The sequence below is a fragment of the Loxodonta africana genome, chromosome 16, assembly GCF_030014295.1.
Source record: "Loxodonta africana isolate mLoxAfr1 chromosome 16, mLoxAfr1.hap2, whole genome shotgun sequence".
NCBI classification, from domain to species: domain Eukaryota; kingdom Metazoa; phylum Chordata; class Mammalia; order Proboscidea; family Elephantidae; genus Loxodonta; species Loxodonta africana.
In genome coordinates, this window is record NC_087357.1 from 73,866,065 (window position 1) to 73,886,519 (window position 20,455).

The window sequence follows — 20,455 nt, forward strand, 5'->3', positions numbered from 1 at the left end:
GTAGCCACAAGGTCTGGTGAACCCAGGATTGGCAGGTCAGACAGCAGGGCTCTTGTTCACAAGCCGCGAAGACCGACGGACCCCAATATCAGCAGGCAAGATGGCAGTAAGCTGCTAGCTCAACTCCCAAGAACTGGAGGTCAGGCAAACAGGAGCCAGCTGTAGGATCCAGAGTGAACAAAAGCCTGTGAGCCTTGTCAGAAAGTCCATTTATATTGATGCAGGCCACACCTGAAAAGAAACTCCCTCTCAACTGATTGGCCCTTCACAACAGATCCCGCCATGGAGGTGATCACAGTATATAAAATCTTGTCACAGAGGCGATCACATCATCATATGACTACCAGACTACATCATATGACTACCAGACTACATCACAACTGCCAGACAGCCAAGTTGACACACAGCCTTAATGATCACAGTCCACCCCTTGTCAGCTTTGTACCTGTACACATCTCCTTAAACCATATCTAATCTCTAAATAAAGACATCTATAAAGTCATACTTATGCCTAACATGATATGATGGACACACATACAACTGAATATGCACTAGCCCTGTTTATATCTTATATTTTATAAGTGAAGAAAACAAAAATATTTGATGCTCACGTACAAGGCAGAAATACTCCAAACAGTTATAGTCCTCGTTTCTGCAACTGGTGACCTGGGCATAACTGGAATTTAGAACCGCCTTCTTCTTCTACCCGTTCTGTATTCTCTTTGCCTTCAGCAAGCACCTCAGCTGATCGTCTTTCTTTGCCTGGCGGGGTATCCCAAACCTTCATTCCTGAACGGTCTATCGTATTAAATAGTCACGTCATAATTGAGTTGCCGTAATTTTCCATTGACTTTAATCATAGGACATTGCCATACTAAGAGATAACCTGAGGGATCTCCTGTATTCCAGACATGCGTTTCTTTACCTCCATTATGTAATATCAATCTGATTTCCTCTTGGTAATCAGAATTAATCACATCAGCTAATATGGTAACTTCCTTCTTTGCCTGTTGATCCAGAGCCATAAGGAGCCCCAAGTGGCCAGATGGCATTCTTCACTTCCAGTTCCACGGAGTCAGTGATGTCTCCAGGTTGGGAGCATTTCTCCCTTTGGAACTAAGACCTCTAGACATGCAGAGTTATGGGGACAGGAAGCAAAAATTTGTGAATGGGTCACTAGGTGTAATAGTGAGTGGTGCCTCTCCCATTTCTTCCCCTTGATTCCTGGACCCATGAATCCTGGATATGGGGGAAAGAGCACCATATATTGGATGCTGGTTTAGAGCATATACAGCCTCCTGGAGAACAGTGCCCCAACCATGAAAGGTATTGCCATCTAGCTGGTGCTGTAATTGTGTCTTTAGGAGGCCATTCCATTGTTCTGTTGAGCCAGCTGCTTCAGGATGATGGGGAAACATGGTGAGACCAGTGAATTCCATGAGTATAGGCCCGTTGCTGCACTTCACCTGCTGTGAAGTGAATCCCTGGATCCAAGGTGATGCTGTGTGAGATAATACACTGTGGATAAGACATTACGTAAGTCCATGGATGGGAGTTTTGGCAGAAGCATTGCATGCGGGGAAGGCAAATCCATATCCAGAGTGTCTATTCCAGTGAGAACAAAAAGTTGCCGTTTCCATGTTAGAAGTGGTCCAGTGTGATCAACATGCCACCAGGTTGCTGGCTGATCACCCTGAGGGATGGTGCTATATCCAGGACTCAGTGTTGGTCTCTGCTGCTGGAAAATTGGGCACTCAGCAGTGGTTGTAGGCAAGTTGGCCTTGGTGAGTGGAAGTTCGTGTTGCTGAGCCCATGCATAACCTCCATCCCTGCCACCATGGCCACTTTGTTCATGAGTCTATTGGGCAATGACAGGAGTGGGTAGAGAAAGAGGATGACTGATTTCTACAGAATGCGTCATCCTATCCACTCGATTGTTAAACTCCTCCTCTGCTGAGGACACCATTTGGTGAGCATTCATATGAGACACAAATATCTTTACTTCTTTGGCCCATTCAGAGATGTCTATCCACATACCTTTTCCCCATACCTCCTTGCCTCCAATTTTTCAATCCTGTTTCTTCCAAGTCCCTGACCATCCAACCAAACCGTTGGCTACAGCCCTTGAGTCAGTGCACAGTCACACATCTGGCCATTTTTCCTTCCAAGCAAAGTGAACAACCAGGTGAACTGCTCGAAATTCTGCCCATTGGGAAAGGTTCACTTCACCACTGTCTCTCAGGGAGGTCCCAGAAGTCACTGTTGTGCTGCTTATGTACACTTGCGAGTGGTGCCTGCATATCACACAGACCCCTCTGTAAACCAGGCATGAGTTTTCTCTTCCGCAGTCAACTGATCATAACAAACTCCCAAAGAGGCTATGTAGGTGCAGACTGGGAGATGGAAGGTAGTGTGACAGGAGTACAGAACATGGGCATTTGGGCCACTTCCTCATGCAACTTTCTTGTGCCTTCAGGTCTTGTTTGGGTCCGATCTTGTATATACTACTTCCATTTAATGATGGTGTGCTGCTGTCCATGTCCAACTTTATGGCTCCGTGGGTCAGATAGCACCCAGTTCATAATGGGCATCTCAGTCCGCATGGTGCCCTGATGGCCCATGGTTAAGCATTCAGTCTTTACTAAGGCCCAGTAACAAGCCAAAAGCTGTTTCTCAAAAGAAGAGTAGTTATCTGTAGAGGATGGCAGGGCTGTGCTCAAAAATCCTAAGGGTCTGTGCTGTGATTCACCAGTAGGGGCCTGCCAAAGACACCAAACAGCATCTCTGCCACAGGTACTTCAAGTACCATTGGATCAGCCGGATCATATGGCCCAAGTGGAGGAGCTGCTTGTATGGCATCCCGAACCTGTTGCAGAGCCTTCTCTTGTTCTGGGCCCCACTCAAAACTAGCAGCTTTTTGAGTCACTGGAAAAATAGACCAGAGTAGCACACCCAAATGAGGGATATGTTGCCTCTAAAATCCAAAGAGGCCGACTAGATGTTGTATCTCCTTTTCCGTTGTGGGAGGGTCCAGATGTAATAACTTATCCTTCACTTTGGAAGGAATATCTCAACATTCCCTACACCACTGAAACCCTAGAAATTTCACAGAGGTGGAAGACACCTGAATTTTTGTCTGATTAATTTCCCACCCTGGTACACAAGTGTTTTACCAATAAGTCCAGCATCATTGACACTTCTTTGTTTCGTGGTCCAATCAGCGTGATGTCATCAGTATAATGGGCCAGGGTAACATTTTGTGGAAGGGAAAGGTGATCAAGTTCCCTGTGGACTAAATTATGACATAGGGCTGAAAGTTGATATAGCCCAGAGGTAGGATAGTGAAGTTGTATTGTTGGTCTTGCCAGCTGAAGGCAAACTGATTCTGGTGGTCTTTGAAACAGGTATGGAGAAAAAAAAGCGTTAGCCAGATCAACAGCTGCATACCAGGTACCAGGAGATGTATTAATTTGCTCAAGCAATGAAGCTACATCTGCAATAGCAGCTACAGTTGGAGTCATCACCCGCTTAAGATTTCAGTAATCCACTCTCATTCTCCAAGAGCCATCTGTTCCCCCTGCCCCGCCCCACATAGGCTAGTTAATGGGGATGTGGTGGGAATCACCATCACTGCATCCTACAAGTCCTTGATGGTGGCAGTAATCTCTATAGTCTCTCCAGGAATGTGGTATTGCTTTTGGTTTATTATTTTCTTAGGTAGGAGCAGTTCTCATGTCTTCCACTAGGCTTTTGCTACCATAATAGCCCTTACACCACTTGTCAGGGATCCAATGTGGGTGTTCTGCCAGTTGCTCAGTGTATCTATTCCAATTGCGCATTCTGGAACTGGGGAAATCACTACAGGTTGAGTTTGGGGACCCACTGGACTTACTGTGAGTAGGACGTGAGCTAAGACTCTATTAATAACCTGACCTCCATATGCCCCCACTCTGACTGGTGGGCCACAGTGACATTTTGGGTCTCCTTGAATCAGTGTCAGTTCAGAGCCAGTATCCAGTAATCCCCCAAAAGTCTGATTATTTCCTTTTCCCCAGCGACTAGTCACTCTCATAAAAGGCTGTAGATCCCTTTGGGGAAGGCTTTGAGAAAGATTAGCAGTATAAATTTTTGGCAGTGCACTGAGGTCTTTTCTTACAGGAACCTGGCCATCTCTTCATTCAAGGGTTTTTGGGTTTGTAAACTCACTCAAGTCTAGGGATTGATTAAGGGTCTGTGACTCTCTATCCTGGTGATTTGAGTTAGACTGCTGTTCACTTGACCTGGAATTCTTCTGCTTGTACAGATCAAGTAAATATTTAGTAGATTTCTTATCTGTTTCACTCCTAGGGATACCATGACTAAATAGCCAACGCCATAAGTCCATATGATTAGTGCTTTGACTCTGTTGTCCATTACAGTAACCATGCCCACCCTGTCTTTGTTGATTGAGTGGTACCACTTGGCCCCTACCACCACAAAGTCCAGTCAGCCCCCTTGTAGTTAGGTGTCTTAATTCTGTTAGGGTAGTTCCCACTGTCAGATCTTGACTTCCATGAAAGAGCAATCCCAACAGTCTTCAGGGATGCTGGGGTTCCCTTCACAACTTTGTTCCTCACCGTTGTGGTAAAAGATGTGTCCTCTGAGCACTCCATGTGTGGGTCTGTGGGTCAAACCTGATAAATCCACTCTAACATGCCAATTTCCCTAAACCTTTGGATACCTTCTATGGTATACCAAGGTAGGTCTGGCATTTCAACTTGATTTAGTATAGGCCACCGCTTAATCCATGCTTCAATGACTCAACCTAATAAACTATTAGATTCTTTCCTAACTTCTCGAGCTGAAACATTGAATGAAGAATCTTTTTCCTTAGTGGGCTTATATTAATAAACTCACACTGATCCATCTTTGTGTTCCTTGTGCCATTATCCCACGGCCTTAATAATGCATTCCTACATGTATTCCCCTGGTTTCTGTTGGTACATATTAGAAAAGTCAAGCAGTTCTTTTGAAGTGTAGCATACCTCTTCCTGGGTCACACTTTGTACTTTACCTTTTGGGCTCACTGGGACTTTAGTTTAGGTCTGGAAGCCAAAATGGGTGGTGGGAATGTGTTTTGGGAGCATTCAGCATTGTCTTGTAAGGCATCTACTTTAGGCGATTCCCCAGGCAGTGACACAGACACAGCTGGATTAATCTCATCAGATGAGGGGAGGGCGGCATAGAAGACAAAGATGGAGTGACTAATCTCTTCAGTTGGGAGTGAGAAGGCTGGTTCTGTTGGCAGAAGTGATTCACTGGAATTTAGGGACTCAGTGTCCTCAGCATCCTGATAATCTGCTGATACGTCCTCATCGCAAGTTTCAGGATCCCACTTCTTCTCAATTAATGCCCTTTAACTTCAGAGATCACTTGATGTTGGGAATTGAGTTGATGTAATTCAGCCACTCTTATGCAGGTCAGACAGTAGGGCTCCTGCTTACAGGCTGCAAAGACTGATGAATACCAAGATTGGCAGGCAACGTGGCAGGTAAACTGCTAGCTCAAGTCCCAAGAACTGGACGTCAGGTGAACAAGAGCCAGATGCAGGATCCAGAGTGAGGAAAAGCCTGTGAGCCTTGCCAGAAAGTCCACCTATATGGGATGCAGACCACATCCAAAAGGATACTCCTTTTCAACTGATTGGCTCTTCACAACAGATCCTGTCTTGGAGGTGATCGCAGTATATAAAATCTCGTCACAGAGGTGATCACATCATCATACGACTGCCAGACTGCACCATAACTGCCAAACCGCTGAGAATCGTAGCCCAGCCAAGTTGACACACAACCTTAATGATCACAGACCTCTTTAAAATGTTGAAAAGCAAAGATGGCACTTTGAGGACTAAGGTGCTTCTGACCCCCAAGCCATGATATTTTCAATTGCCTCATAATGCGTGTGAAAGCTGGACAGTGAATAAGAAGACCGAAGAAGAATTGATGCCTTTGAATTATGGTGTTGGCAAAGAAGATTGAATATATGACGGACTGCCAGAAGAATGAATAAGTTTGTCTTTGAAGAAGTGTAGCCGGCGTGCTCCTTGGTAGCGTGGATGGTGAGACTTTGTCTCATGCACTTTGGACATGTTATCGGGAGGACCAGTCCCTGGAGAAGAATGCCATGCTTGGCGAAGTAGAGGTCAGTGAAAAAGATGAATAACCTCAATGAGATAGATTGACACAGTGGCTGCAACAATGGGCTCAAGCTTAGCAATAACTGTTAGGATGGCAGAGAACCAGGTGATGTTTATTCTGTTGTACAAGGGTCACTAAGGGTCAGAACCGACTCGGTGCCACCTACCAACAACACATGTAATGAAGCCAGGAAACTCAGGGAAGCTCCGTGTGAGGCAACAATATGAAGTAGTTCCTCAAAAAGCCTTTTTCAGAAAGATGAGTCAAAGACGATGTTGATCTGTTTATATCAGGAATTATCTTTTTATTGTTGTTATTGCTATTATGAGTTTATAATGTTTAGTGACACTATTTAAGTTTATTTTTAAAATCAGATCTAGTTAAATGTAATTTGCATGCAATAAATGCCCTTTCTAGTGAACAGTTAGGTGGTTTTTGACAAGTGTATGAAGTCACATAACCACCAACACAATCAATATTGTACATTTCCATTATCCAAAAAAGTTCGCTTATGTGCCTTTTCAGTCTCTTCCCTTTATCCTCAGCCCCTTGCATGCACTTATGTAATTTCTGTCTGTCTGGGTGTGTTTTTTCCAGAATGATATAAAAATGGAATCATACCTTGTGTAGCCCTTTGTGCCTGATTTTCTTTCACTTGACATAGTGCTTTTGAGATTCATGCAGATTGGTGCATGTAATTTATTTTACTTATAAAATAAATATTTTAATTTTACTTATTTTTATATGTGTATATTTTATAAAAGTTTCTTCCTTTTTATTGCTGAGTAATATTCCATTATGCAGATGTGCCGTGACTTGTTGATATATTTACCAGTTGATGGGCATTGGGATTGTTCTGGCTGTGGTGAGTAAAGCTGCTGTAAACTTTTGCACTCAGGTGTCTGTGTGGACATATGATTTCATATCTCTTGGGTAAAGTCTTAGGAGAGAAATTTTTATGTCATATGGTAACTGTGTGCTTAACTTTATAAGAAACTACTGAACTTTTTTCAAATGTGGGCTCTACCAATTTGCATTCCCACAGCAAGTGTGAGAATTCTGGTTGCTGAGCACCCTGCCAGCACTTGGCAGTATTGGCAGTCTTTCCGGTCTTCGCCAATAGTGGTAGATGTGTAGTAGTATCTCACAGTGGTTTTAGTATCCATTTCTCTAACGACTAATGACATTGAGTATCTTTCCATGTACTTATTTGCTCTCTGTATACTTTCGAGGGCGAAGTATTGTTGAGTTCTTTATGTAAGAGTTCTAAGAGTGTTTTATTCTGGATTCCCGAAACCCCATTGTCACTGAGGTGATTCTGACTCATGGAAACGCCATGTGTTATAGGGTAGAACTGCTCCGTAGGATTTTCTTGGCTGTAATCTTTACAGAAGCAGATCACCAGGCCTTTCTCCCGTGGCCCTGCTGGTTGAGTTTGAACCATCAACCTTTTGGTTAGTAGCAAAGTACAAACCATTTTCACATCCCAGGGGCCTTTATTTTGGATACAAACCCTTCATTAGATTTTTTTGCAAATATTTTACCTTGTCTTTTTTTTTTCCATGTGAAATATTTTTTTTAAATTGTAATTTAGATAAATGTTTACATTAAAGAGTTAGTAAACATATTGTTTTATGACATTGGTTAGCAACCCCACAACATGTGAACACTCTGCCTTCTCAACCTTGGGTTCCCTATTACCAGCTTTCCTGTCCCCTCCTGCCTTCTTGTCGTTGCCCCTGGGCTGGTGTGCCCCTTTATTCTCGTTTTATGGGCCTAAACGTTGAAGAGTGAACGTCAGGAGTGACTTCACTGCTGAGCTAAAAGGATGTCTGGGGGCCATCATACTCTTAGGGTTTCTCCAGTCCCTGTCAGGCCAGTAAGTGTGGTCTTTTTTTTGTGAGTTAGAATTTTGTTCTATATTTTTCTCCAGCTCTGTCTGGGACCCTCTATTGTGATCCCTGTCAGAGCAGTCTGTGGTGGTAGCTGGGCACCATCTAGTTGTACTGGACTCAGTCTGGTGGAGGCTGTGGTAGTTGTGGTCCATTAGTCCTTTGGAATAATCTTTCCTTTGTATCTCTAGTTTTCTTCATTCTCCCTTGCTCCTCAAGTGGAGTATCTTAGATGGCCACTAACAGGCTTTTAAGACCCCAGATGGTACTCACCAAAGTAGAATGTAGAACATTTCCCTTATACACTACATTACGCCAGTTGAGCTAGATGTTCCCTGAGACCATGGCCTCAACAGCCCTCAGCCCAGCAATTGGGTCCCTCAGGGAGTTTGGATGTGTCTATGCAGCTTCCATGGCCTTGCCTTGGACAAGTTGTGCTGGCTTCCCCAGTACTCTGTACTGTCTTACCTTTCACCAAAGTTTCTACTTACCTATTGTCTATTTAATGTTCATCCGTTCTCACCCCTGCCCTCCCTTGTAATCATCAAAGATTGCTTCTTTTTGTGTGTGAACCTTTTCATGAGTTTTTACAGTAGTGGTCTCATATAACATTTGTCCTTTCATGATTGACTTTTTTCACTCAGCATAATGCCCTCCAGACTCATCCATGTTATGAGATGCTTCCATGATTCGTCTTTGTTCCTTATTGTTGCATAATACGCCTCTGTGTGTATGTACCGCAGTTTGTTTATCCATTCACCTGTTGATGGGCATCCAGGTTGTTTCCATCTTTTTGGTATTGAGAACAGAGCTGCAGTGAACATGAGTGTGCATATGTCTATTTGTGTGACGACTCTTATTTCTCTAGGATATATTACAATGAGTGGGATTGCTGGGTCATATGGTATTTCTGTTTCTAGCTTTCTAAGGAAGTGCCATATCATTTTTCAAAATGATTGTATCATTTTGCATTCCTACCAACAGTGCAAAAGAGTTCTGATCTCCCCACAGCCTCTCCAACATTTGTTATTTCCTGTTTTTTTGATTCATGCCAGTAATGCCGGGATGAGGTGGTATCTCATCGTGGTTTTGATTTGCGTTTCTTTAATGGCTAGTGATCATGAACATTTCCTCATGTGTCTGTTGGCCGCTTTAAAGTCTTCTTTGGTGAAGTGTCTGCTCATTTCCTTTGCCCATTTTTTAACTGAATTATTTGTCTTTTTGATGTAGTGGTGTTAGATTTTCCCATAGATTTTAGAGATTAGACCTTTGTCTGATTTGTAACAGCCAAAATTTTTTTCCCAGTCTGTAGATTCTCTTTTTATTCTTTTGGTGAAGTCTTTTGTTAAGTGTAAATATTTAGTTGTTAGAAGATCCCAGTTGTCTAGCTTATCATCTGGAGTTTGTGTATTGTTGGTTATGGTTTGTGGATACTATAACCAACAATACTGCCATGTATTTGGGCCTCTAGCCTCAAACCTATTTTTGTTTCTATGAACTTTATACTTTTTGGCTTTGTATTTAGGTCTTTGGTCCATTTTAAATTAGTTTTTGTGTATGGTGAGGTATGGGTCCCGTTTCATTTTTTTTTTTTTTTGCAGGTGGATATCCAGTTTTGCCAGCACTATTCGTTAAAAAGACTGTGTTTTCCTCATTTGACGGACTTTGGGTCCTTGTCGAAGATCAGGTGACTGAAGTGGATGGATTTACATTTGCGTTCTCAATTCTGTTCCATTGGTCCAACGTATCTGTCGTCGTACCAGTACCAGGCTGTTGACTCCTGTAGCTGTGTAGTAACTGGTTCTGAGGTCAGGTAGTGTGAGTCCTCCTACTTTATTCTTCTTCAGTAGTGCTTTACTTATCCGGGGCTTCTTTCCTTTCCATGTAAAGTTAATGATTAATTTTTCTATCTCTTTAAAGAATGTTGTTGGTATTTGGATCAGGATTGCATTGTATTTGTAAATTGCTTTGGGTAGAATTGTCATTTTCACAATGTTGAGTCTACCTATCCATAAGCATGATATGTTTTTACACTTATGTAAATCTCTTTTTGTTTCTTGCAGCAGTGTTTTGTAGTTTTCTTTGTATAGGTCTTTTACATCCTGTTTAGATTTATTCCCAAGTGTCTTATTTTTGGGGGGACTATTATAAATGATATTGTTTTCTTGATTTCCTTTTCATTGTTCTCTTTATTGGTGTATAGGAATCCAACTGATTTTTGTATGTTTATCTTGTATCGTGCTACTCTGCTGAATCTTTCCATTAGTTTCAGTAGTTTTCTCGTGGAGTCTTTTGGGTTTTCTGCGTGTAGTATCATATCCACAAATAGGGATAGCTTAACTTTTTCATTACTTATTTGGATGCCCTTTGTTTCTTTTTCTTGCTTTTTTGCTCTAGCTAGGACTTGCAGCACAATGTTAAATAGGAATGGTGATAAAGGGCGTCCTGTCTTGTTCCTGTTCTCAAGGGGAATGTGTTCAGCCTCTCTCCATTAAGAATAATGTTGGCTATTGGTTTTACATAGATGCCCTTTATTATGCTGAGAAGTATCCCCTCCGTACCCATTTTATTGACAGTTTTTATCAGGAATAGGTGTTGGACTTTGTCGAATACCTTTTCTGCATCGATTGAGATCATGTGATTCTTTTCTTTCGTTTTGTTTCTGTAGTGGATTACGTTGATCGATTTTCTAATGTTGAACCATCCTTGCATACCTGGTATGAATCCTACTTGGTTGTAGGTTTTTTGATATGATGCTGAATTTTGTTGGCTAGAATATTGTTGAGAATTTTTGCAATCTATATTCATGAGAGATATTGGTCTGTAATTTTCTTTTTTTTGTGGTGTCTTTGCCTGGTTTTGGTATCAGGGTCATGCTGGCTTCATAGAATGAATTCAGAAGTATCCCTTCTTTTTCTGTGTTCTGAAATAGTTTGAGTAGTACTGGTGTTAGCTCTTCTCTGAATGTTTGGTAGAACTCACCAGTGAAGCCATCTGGGCCAGGGCGCTTTTTGTTGGGAGTTTATTACCATTTCAATCTTTCTTGTTGTGGATCTGTTTAGATTTTCAACATCATTTTGTGTTAGTTTGAGTAGGCAGTGTGTGTCTAGAAATGTGTCCATTTCCTCTAGGTTTTCATATTTGTTGGAGTACAGTTTTTCGTAATACTCTGTTATGATCCTTTTTATTTCATTTGGGTCTGTTGTAATGTCCCCCATTTCATTTCTTATTTGGGTTATTTGCATCCCCTCCTGTTTTTCGTTTGCCAGTTTGGACAGTGGCTTATCGATTTTGTTGATCCTTTCAAAGAACCAACTTTTAGTTTTGTTGATTCTTTCTATTGTTTTTCTGTTCTCTATTTCATTTATTTCTGCTATGATCTTTATTATTTCCTTTCTTCTGGTGGCTGTGGCCTTTTTTTTTTTTTTTTGCTCTTCTCTTTCTATTTGTTTGAGCTATGTAGCTAATATTTTGATTTTGTCCTTCTTTCTTGATCTGTGCATCTTTTGCTGTAAACTGACCTCTGCGGACTGCCTTTGCTGTGTCCCAAAGGTTTTGGTGTAATGTGTTTGCATTCTTGCTTGATTCTAGGAATTTTTTGATTCCGTTTCTGATTTCTTCTATTCCCCAGTGGTTTTTAAGCAGGGTGTTAATCAGTTTCCATGTAACTGATTGTTTTTCCCTGCTCTTCCTGTTGTTAATTTCTACCTTGATGGCTTTATGTCAGAGAAGATACTTTGTTTTATCTCAATGTTTTGGATTTTGTTGAGAGTTGCTCTTTGGTCTAAGATTTGGTTTACTCTGGAGAATGTTCCATGTGTGTTGGAAAGGAATGTGTACTTTGCAACTGTCGGGTACAGTGTTTTATATATGCCTGTGAGGTCAAGTTGGCTGATTGTGCTCTTTAGCTCTTCTGTATCTCTGTTGAGTTTCTTTCTAGATGTTCTGTCCTTTACCAAGTGTGGTGTGTTGAGGTGGAACTGTCATTGTCTCTTTTGTGGAACTGTCATTGTCTCTTTTCAGGGGTGTTAGAGTTTGTTTTATGTATTTTGGAGCCCTGTCATTGGGTGTGTAGATGTTTATTATGATTATGTCTTCAGAATGGATCCTCCCTTTAATCATTATATAGTGCCCTTATTTGCCTTTTATGGTGGATTTTGTTTTAAAGTCTATTTTATCTGAGATCAGTATTGCCTTTTCTCTTTTTTCCATCCTTTGATTTTTAATAAATTTATGTCTTTGTTTCTAAGGCGTGTCTCTTGGAGACAGCATATTGATGGATCCTTTTTTTTTTTTTTCATTCATTCTGTCTTTATGGGTGCATTTAGGCCATTTATATTCAATGTAATTATTGATATGTGTGAGTTTATTGCTGTCATTTTGTAGTACTTTTTTTTGTGGTCTTGATGTTGTCTTTATTCTCTTAGTCTCCTATGCTGAATTCCTTTTGTTTGTGGATTTTTTTTCATTTCTTCTGTTTTTGTTGATTTTGTTTTTCTTTATTTTGATGAGTAGGTTTGTTAACTTTCTTTGTGGTTACCTTGAAACTTACCCTTATCTTCCTGGGTTTGAACTAGTCTATTATTATTTGGTATTACCTTGACTTCCTCTCCCTTAGAAAGTTCTGTACCTACAGTTTAGTCCCTCTTTTATTTTTCTGACATTGTTGTCATTTACAGATTAACTTCTTTGGATCCCTGTTGTAAATGTTTGGTTTTGGATAGTCCTTGAGTGTTCATTTCCTACGTTGGTACCTGGCTAGTACGATCTTGCATCCTACATTCAGACTGTGTTCCGATGTTGTTTGTTCTCAAACCGAAGGACTCCCTTTAATAATTCTTGTAAGTTTAGTTTGGTTTTTATATATTTCCTTAATTTCTGTTCATCTGGAAATGTCCTAATTTCACCATCGTATTTGAACAAGAGTTTTGCAGGATAAATTATTCTTGGTTGGCAGTTTTTTTCATTCAGGGTTTTATATATGTCACCTCATTGCCTTCTTGCCCCATGGTTTCTGACACATAATCAGAGCTTAGTCTTATTGTTTTCCCTCTGTATGTGACTTTTCATTTTTCTTGAGCTGCTCTCAGGATTCTTTGTCTTTGGTTTTAGCAAGTGTGATTATGATATGCCTTGGTGATTTTCTTTTGGAGCCAATCCTATATGGGGCTCATTTAGCTTCTTGGCTGATCGGCTTTTCATCTTTCATGATATTAGGGAAGTTTTCTGTCAGCAATTCTTAAATGATCCTCTCTGGTTTCAGTTTTCTCCCCCTGTTTTGGAACTCTGATCACTCATAATTTTTTGCTTCTGATTGTATCCCACATAGTTCTCAGAGTTTCTTTTCTTCGTTCTTTTTTCTGATTTTTCCTCAAAGTTGTATCCAAGTGTTTGTCTTCAGTTTCACTGATCCTGTCTTCCATTGTTTCAAATCTGCTCCTCAGCCTTTCTGTGACACTGTCCGTTTCTGAAATCTTTTTGTTGATCTTTTAGATCTCTAATTGTTGTTTTTGTATGATTTCTAGTTCTGAACTTATTTTGGCATTTTTGTTCCTGTATTATTTTCCTGAATTCCTCCATTTTTTTTGGTCTGTATTTTCCATGAATTTGTTTTTTCCTTGTTTTTGTCTCTTTTTTTGTTTCAACACTTGGATAGCTCTGAATATTAGAGATTTGAATTTCCTATCAGGTAGTTCTAGTGCCTTTTCTTCTACGGGAGAGTCATCTGCTGTTTCATTTTGGTTGCCTACTGGAACCATCCTGTCCTGTTTTTTTATGTTTTGATATTGTTTGCTGTCTTCGGGATATTTGGTGGTTATTTTCTTCATTTATTGATTGTAGATTTGTTTGTTTTGTCTTGCTTTTTTGCTTTATTTGGTTATGTCTGAGCAGGCAGGATGTTTGTTCTTTGTTGTTTGCTCATCTGTAGGTATGATACTTTTCATTTCTTTGCCCAGTGGGCAGGGCAAGTCACTCACCTCTGGTGCAGCAAGGCAGGTCAAAGTGAAGGGAAGGGCTGGGATGTTTTGTGTCATGTATCAGGGCCGACACTGTAGGGCAGGTTTCAGTAGGCTGTGCTTGTGCTGCTTGTGGGTGTAATGTTCAGTGCATGGTTCAGGTAGGCAGGATGGAAGGGGGAGTTTGTGATGTGTGGAGCTAAGATGGGTATGGGAAAGAAGAGAAAGAGGAGATTGAAACAGGGGCCAAACAGCAACAACAAAGCGTGCTAAGGGAGTTTGCTGTTGGGGTGGAGAGACGAGAAACTGAGAAATGGAGGAAAAAAAGGAACAAAGAAAAAGAGAAAACAAGAATAAATAAAAATTGGAAAAAAGAAAAGCCCCCCAGATCCCACTGGTGTGGCAGCAGAAACCGAGGAAATGACTCCCAGGCTGTGCAGCCTGTCTAGAAGGGGCAGAGTTGTCATAAAGTGTCATGTATTCAGGAAACAGGAAAAGAAGGTAAGCATAGAAAGAAAAGAAACTCAGAAATGAAGAAAGACAAAAAGGAAAAAAAGAAAAGATATGCCTCCAGGGATCCAACCAACGCAACTGCACAGACCGGGGAAGTGCCTCCCAGACTGCACAGTACAGCCTGGGTAGAAAGGGTTCCAAAGCCATGAAAAGTAAAAACAAACAAACAGAAAAGTACAAAACAAACACAAACAAAAGCCCCTGGGATTCCCACCAGCTTGGTGGCACAAACCAGGGAAGAAGCTTCCCAGCCGAGTGGCACTTCACAGCCTTTCAAGAAGAAGCAAAGATGGCACACAGAGCCAGGTGTTCAAGAGAAAGGAGGGTGAGAAGGTTAGAGGCAGGGAAGAAACCAAAAGAAGTGGAAAAAAGCAACACCAGTAACAAACAAATGGCACTGAGGGAGCTGGCCAGTGTGGTTGGGGTGAATCCAAAGGCACAGAGCCAGAGCCTGTGCCACCTGGCCAAGAGTCTGGCAGAGGCCCAGTGAGGGGAAGAAAAGTAGGGGGTGGGAAAGCGTATATTGGTAGTTACCTGGTTCTCTGTCTCTTGCTGGGAGCTCCGTGATGCTGCTTTCTCTTACTCCCTGTTTACTGCTCTTCAGTGTGGGTGGGGCAAATCCAAGTGGCATGGAGCCCACACCCCTTGGCCGGCCGAGCGGCCTCAGCCAGGCAGGAAGTGGCAGAGGCCGAGCAGAGGAGAAAAGGATGGGAGGTGGGAAAGCAAGTAACGCTGGTTACCGGGTAATCTGTCTCCTGCTGGGAGCTCCATGAAACTGCTTTCCTGTTCTCCCTGTTGGCCAATCTCCAACAGGAGTCCAGGATGGTGAATCCATGCTGTGTTAGCTAATAGGGGACCTCTGCATATATTCTCCTTGCTCTCTGTTCTCTGTTAGTTTCTCATTCCATTTGGTGCTTGGCTGAGTTCTTTATCTCTTTCTTTGATGCTTAGGATTTCAGGATCAACGTTTGTCTCTGTTTTACTCGGTGTTTTGGGTCTTTGCTGTGGAGGGACGGTGTGATGCTTCTGTCTGTAGTGCCATGTTGGCTCCACCTACCTTTTACTTTTTTTTAAACATTTACTTCAAAGAGCAGAAGTTTTTAGTTGTGATGAAATCTAATTTACCTTTTGTCTTAGCCTGGGTGCTGTACAGAAGCAAAACCAGTAAAGTGTATAAATCCATATATATATATAGAATTACATCAAGGAAATAGCTCACATGGTTGTAGAGGCTGTATCATCCCAAGTCCATGGGTCAGGATAGAGGCTTGTCCTGATTTATGTAGCCACAGGGACTGGCAAACCCAAGATATGGGAGGGCTGTTGCTTACAGGCTGTGAAGATCAATGAATCCAAAGATTGGCAGGCAAGACCATAGGTAAGCTGGTAGCTCAGGTCCCAAGAATTGGAGGTCAGACGCACAGGAGCTAGCTGCAGGATCTACAAGGAGCAAAAGCCCCCAAGTCCTGCCACAACATCTGTGCACACTCAATGCAGGCCACACGCCCAGGAAAACTCCCCTTCAACTGATTGGCTACTCATAGCAGATCCCATCATGGGAGTGATCACATATCACATCTCAAGAGGGAAGTGACAACAACATCACATAACTGCCAAAACACTGGGAATCAAGGCCCAGCCAAGATGACACACAGTCTTAACCATCACACTTTTTTTCTTGTATGGTTCATGCTTTTTGTGTGTTATCTAAGGAATCTATGCCTAACTCATGATGACAATGATTTTCTCCTATTCTTTTTCTAGAAGTTCTATAGTTTTATTTCTTACAGTACATCTGTGATATATTTCAAGTTATTTTTTTGTCATGGTGTGAGATAAGATTTATGATTTTTCTTATGTATTTCCAATTGTTCCAGCACCGTTTGTTGAAAAGACTATTCTTTCTTTACTGAATTTCTTTGGCACCTTTGTTGAATGGTAGTTGCTTTAGTTGCTTTAGGATGTACGATATACATCTTTAATTTATCGAAGTTTACCATCAAATAATACACCACTGTACATATAATGTAAGAACCATACAATGATATGGTTCCATTTCTTCCCTTCCATCCTTTGTTCTGTGTTTGTCATACATTTTACTTGTACAAATGTTATAAACCCCACAGAACATTGTTACTAATTTTTCTTTAGACGTTTAGTTATCTTTTAAAGAGATTAATAGTAAGAAGACTATCATAGTATCTACATTTTCACTGTTTCTGGAGCTCTTTGTGTACATCCAGTTTTTTTTCTCCTTTTGCCTTAAGAATTTCCTTTAATATCTTTTAGCACAGGTATGCTGACAATGGCTTCTCTTAGTTTTTGTTTGTCTGAAAAATTTAGCTTTCATTTTTAGAGGATATTTTCCCTGGTATAAAATTCTGGGTTGACAGTCTTTTTCTTTCAGTACTTTAATTGTATTTCCATTTTCTTCTACCTTGTATTCTTTCTGTTGAGAAGTCTTCTGTCATCCTTAGCTTTGTTCTTCTATATTTCTTTTTTCTCTGACTGCCTTTAAGATTCTCTCTCTTGCTCTCATTTGGCAATTTAAGTATGATGGATCTCTGTTGTGTTATTTTTTCCCCCGGTTGCAGTTGCTATGAGTTGGAATCAACTTGACAATGGGTTTGGTTAGGTTTTGGTTTTGGGTTTTGTGAAGTTGCTTGAACTGTGGTTTGATGTTTTTCATTAGTTTTAGGAAATTCTTGTATATTATCTCTTCCAACACTATTTTCTCATTCTTCTACTTCTGGGACTTCAAATATATATTTCACTTTTGTCCTGTAGCTCTTGGGTGCTTTTCTTTTCACTTTTTTCCTCATTATTTTACAGTTTGGATACCCTTTTTTGTGTCTGATCTACTGATAACCCTGTTGAAGGAATCCTTCCTCTTTGATATCATGCTTATTTTCCCTAGATTTTCCACTTCTCTCTCTTTTTACTCTTTCATTTTCTCTGCTGAAATTACAAATCTGTTCATGCGTGTTGTCCACTTTTATTTAATCATATTTTATTTAAATGATTTTAAAAATAATAGTTATTTTAAGTTCGTATATGATAGTTCCGACATCTGTATCACCTTTGCATCTGGCAACGTTGACTTCTTTCGACTGTATTTTATGTTATTGTTTCTTAGTTTTTGTGTGTACCATAATTTTTGATTAAATGATGGACAATATGTACAAAAGAACAGTAGAGACTGAAGTAAATAGTATTTATACCTGGAGATGAAGACATTTCTTCTGTAGCGGTGTTAGTGTGGCCAACTGAGTCAATATAGTCAGTAATTGAGCGGGGTTTAAGTTGCGTTGTATGATAGACATCAAATTCCTCTACTGGTGGCTTGCTCCTACCAGGTGATTAATGTGGAGTGTGAACAGACAGCAGGTCTCACATGCCTACATCATAGAGTGGGTCTCTTTCCATGTTTTTGCTTTTCTTCCAGGACTAGACTGATGTTGCTTGTTACTCAGTGTGAAGCTTGTGGTGGGGCAGGGAGTATTCCCCATTCTTTTGTTCTAGACTCAATCTTAGGCAGGCCCTGTATGCCTGGTCTCAGGGGTGAGACTTTTTGTGTCTCATATTGGTGGGTGCTCTTGGATGGGCGAGCATTTCCTGTCCCTCTTCCTGTTGCAGCAGGCCTCTGCTTTGTATCCTTGGAAGATCCTGTACCTGAATGGGTTCTGTACCCCTCCCCCAGGATCAGACTTTTTTTTTTTTGCTTCTATCCGTCCTTTCATGGCATTGTACCTTTACCTGGGACTATGAGTCAGAATCGATGGCAATGGGTTTATGGGTGGGAGGGTTTCCTGCTACTTGTTAATGGCTTATAACTTTTTCTTTTTTATGAGAAAAGGGTTCAGGAAGTGGGCAAGATTTTATGCCTGTGCACAACCTAGGGATATCTCTTCTCCTGCCAGGCCTTAACCTCTCTTGTGAGCACCATAGAAAAGAGCTGGTGAGTGAGTAAAGAATCTCTTTGTGTCTGGGACTCTCAGGAATTCTAAACTTTCTTGCAAGCCCACATCCAGCATTTATAAATTTGTTAAAATTTCATCTTCTTTAATTTTTATTTACTTTTATGATGGCTGTCTCTTCGTCTTGTCCTCTATCAAAGGTGAAACCATTGGTGTGATCTGTCTCTCCTTGGAGGGACTAGTCACACTTTGGAATTCAGTTCACATATTTGCCTTACAACCTCAGTTCTCTGATGAGTTGGAGAAAAGTTATGATTTTGTAGATTTTAGATTATAAAGTTTTTTTTTTTTTTTAGCATGGGATTTCTTTTTAGTTCTGTGATGGTTAAGGTTGTGTGTCAACTTGGCTGGGCTGTGATTCTCAGTGGTTTGGCAGTTATGTAGTTTGGCAGTCGTGTGATGTTGTGATCACTTCCATGCTGAGATTTGATATAACGTGATCACTTCCTTGATGGGATCTGCTGTGAGTAGCCAGTCAGTTGAAAGGGAGTTTCCTTGGGTTTGTGGACTGCATCAAATATAAGTGGACATTCTGGCAAGGCTTGCGGGCTTTTGCCTGCTCTGGATCCTGTGGCTGGCTCCTGTTTGTCTGGGCTCCAGTTCCTGGGACACGAGCTAGCAGCTTACCTTGGTCTTGCCTTTTGATCTTGGATTTGTCAATCTTCACAGCATGTGAGCAAGAGCCCTGCTCTCTGATCTGTCAGTCCTGCGTTTGCCAGCCCCTGTGGCTACGTGAATCAGGAGAGAGACCTCTATCGTGATCCATGGACTTGGGATGTTCCAGCTTCTATAACCACATGAGCCATTTCCTTGATGTAAATCTCTCTGTGTACAGCATAGTGGTTAAGTGCTATGGCTGCTAACCAAAGGGTCAGCAGTTCAAATCCACTAGGCGCTCCTTGGAAAGTCTACGGGGCAGTTCTACTCTGTCCTGTAGGGTCGCTATGAGTCGGAATCGACTCGACGGCACTGGGTTTGGTTTTTTTTTTGGTTTTGTATGTGTATATTTGGAAACCCTGGTGGTGTAGTAGTTAAGTGCTACAGCTGCTAACCAAAAGGTCGGCAGTTCAAATCCACCAGGTGCTCCTTGGAAACTCTGTGGGGGCAGTTCTACCTTCTCCTATAGGGTCACTATGAGTCGGAATCAACTCAACGGCAATGAGTTTGGTTTCTTTGGTTTCTGTGTATATTTATACGCTTTACTGGTTTTGCTGCACTAAAGAACTCAGCCTAAGACATGTTCTCTTGTGGTTTTTTATATCGTGAGAAGGGATGGGTTTCCTGGATGATATTTTCAGTGGCATTGGTCAGTTCTAATGTGTCCAGGTGGGTCAGGAGGATTTTAGAAATCCTACCATATGTAAATCAGTTAAAGAACAGGGATATTTAGACTGGAGAAGAAAAGGTTTGGTGGAGAAAGGAATATGATGCATGAGAGCTGCTATAAGTAGGCGTAAGATTGCCATGGTAAAGTGGGTGTAGACCTTTGCCCAGTTTGTTTCTAATGGCATTAATAAATTAACTGACTAGCTATTTAGCCTTTTTTTTTTTTTTTTTTTTTCTGTGCTTGCCCCTGGGGATGCAAAGACAAGATGTAATCCTTTCTCTTAAGGGCTCACAATGTAGAATTATAAATTATGGCGAATGATGGTAGTTATAAGGAGATAGACATCAGTTTGGTATAAGGAAGAACTTTCCAATATTTAAAGGCATCGAGGTTTGAGTGGACATTGTGGAAAAGATGTAAGCTTGTGGAAAAGATGTAAATCCTGCCTCCACCACTTTCTAGGTAAGAAAATATGGGAAAATTAGCATATTTCTCTGAAGCCCAATTTTCTCATCAGTGAGATAGAGGTAACAATGCCTTCCTTAAAGGATTGTTGAATAGATGAAAAGAACTGAAAGTATGTAATGTGTCTGCATCATTTCTTTCTTCTTCT

The 20,455-nt window shown here is 41.1% G+C and overlaps 2 protein-coding genes across 3 annotated transcripts in view; both read left to right on the top strand.

Annotated features, from left to right (window-relative positions):
- Window positions 1-20,455, top strand: part of LOC135227856 (leucine-rich melanocyte differentiation-associated protein-like) — a 464,639-nt gene that overhangs the window by 159,941 nt on the left and 284,243 nt on the right. Inside the window, exon 4 of the transcript XR_010318035.1 lies at window positions 9,670-9,755. The gene's annotated coding sequence lies outside the window, so the exon portion shown is untranslated. The remainder of the gene's footprint in view (window positions 1-9,669; window positions 9,756-20,455) is intronic.
- The window catches only part of LRMDA (leucine rich melanocyte differentiation associated), a 1,290,642-nt gene that overhangs the window by 149,025 nt on the left and 1,121,162 nt on the right, over window positions 1-20,455 (top strand). The window lies entirely within an intron of this gene.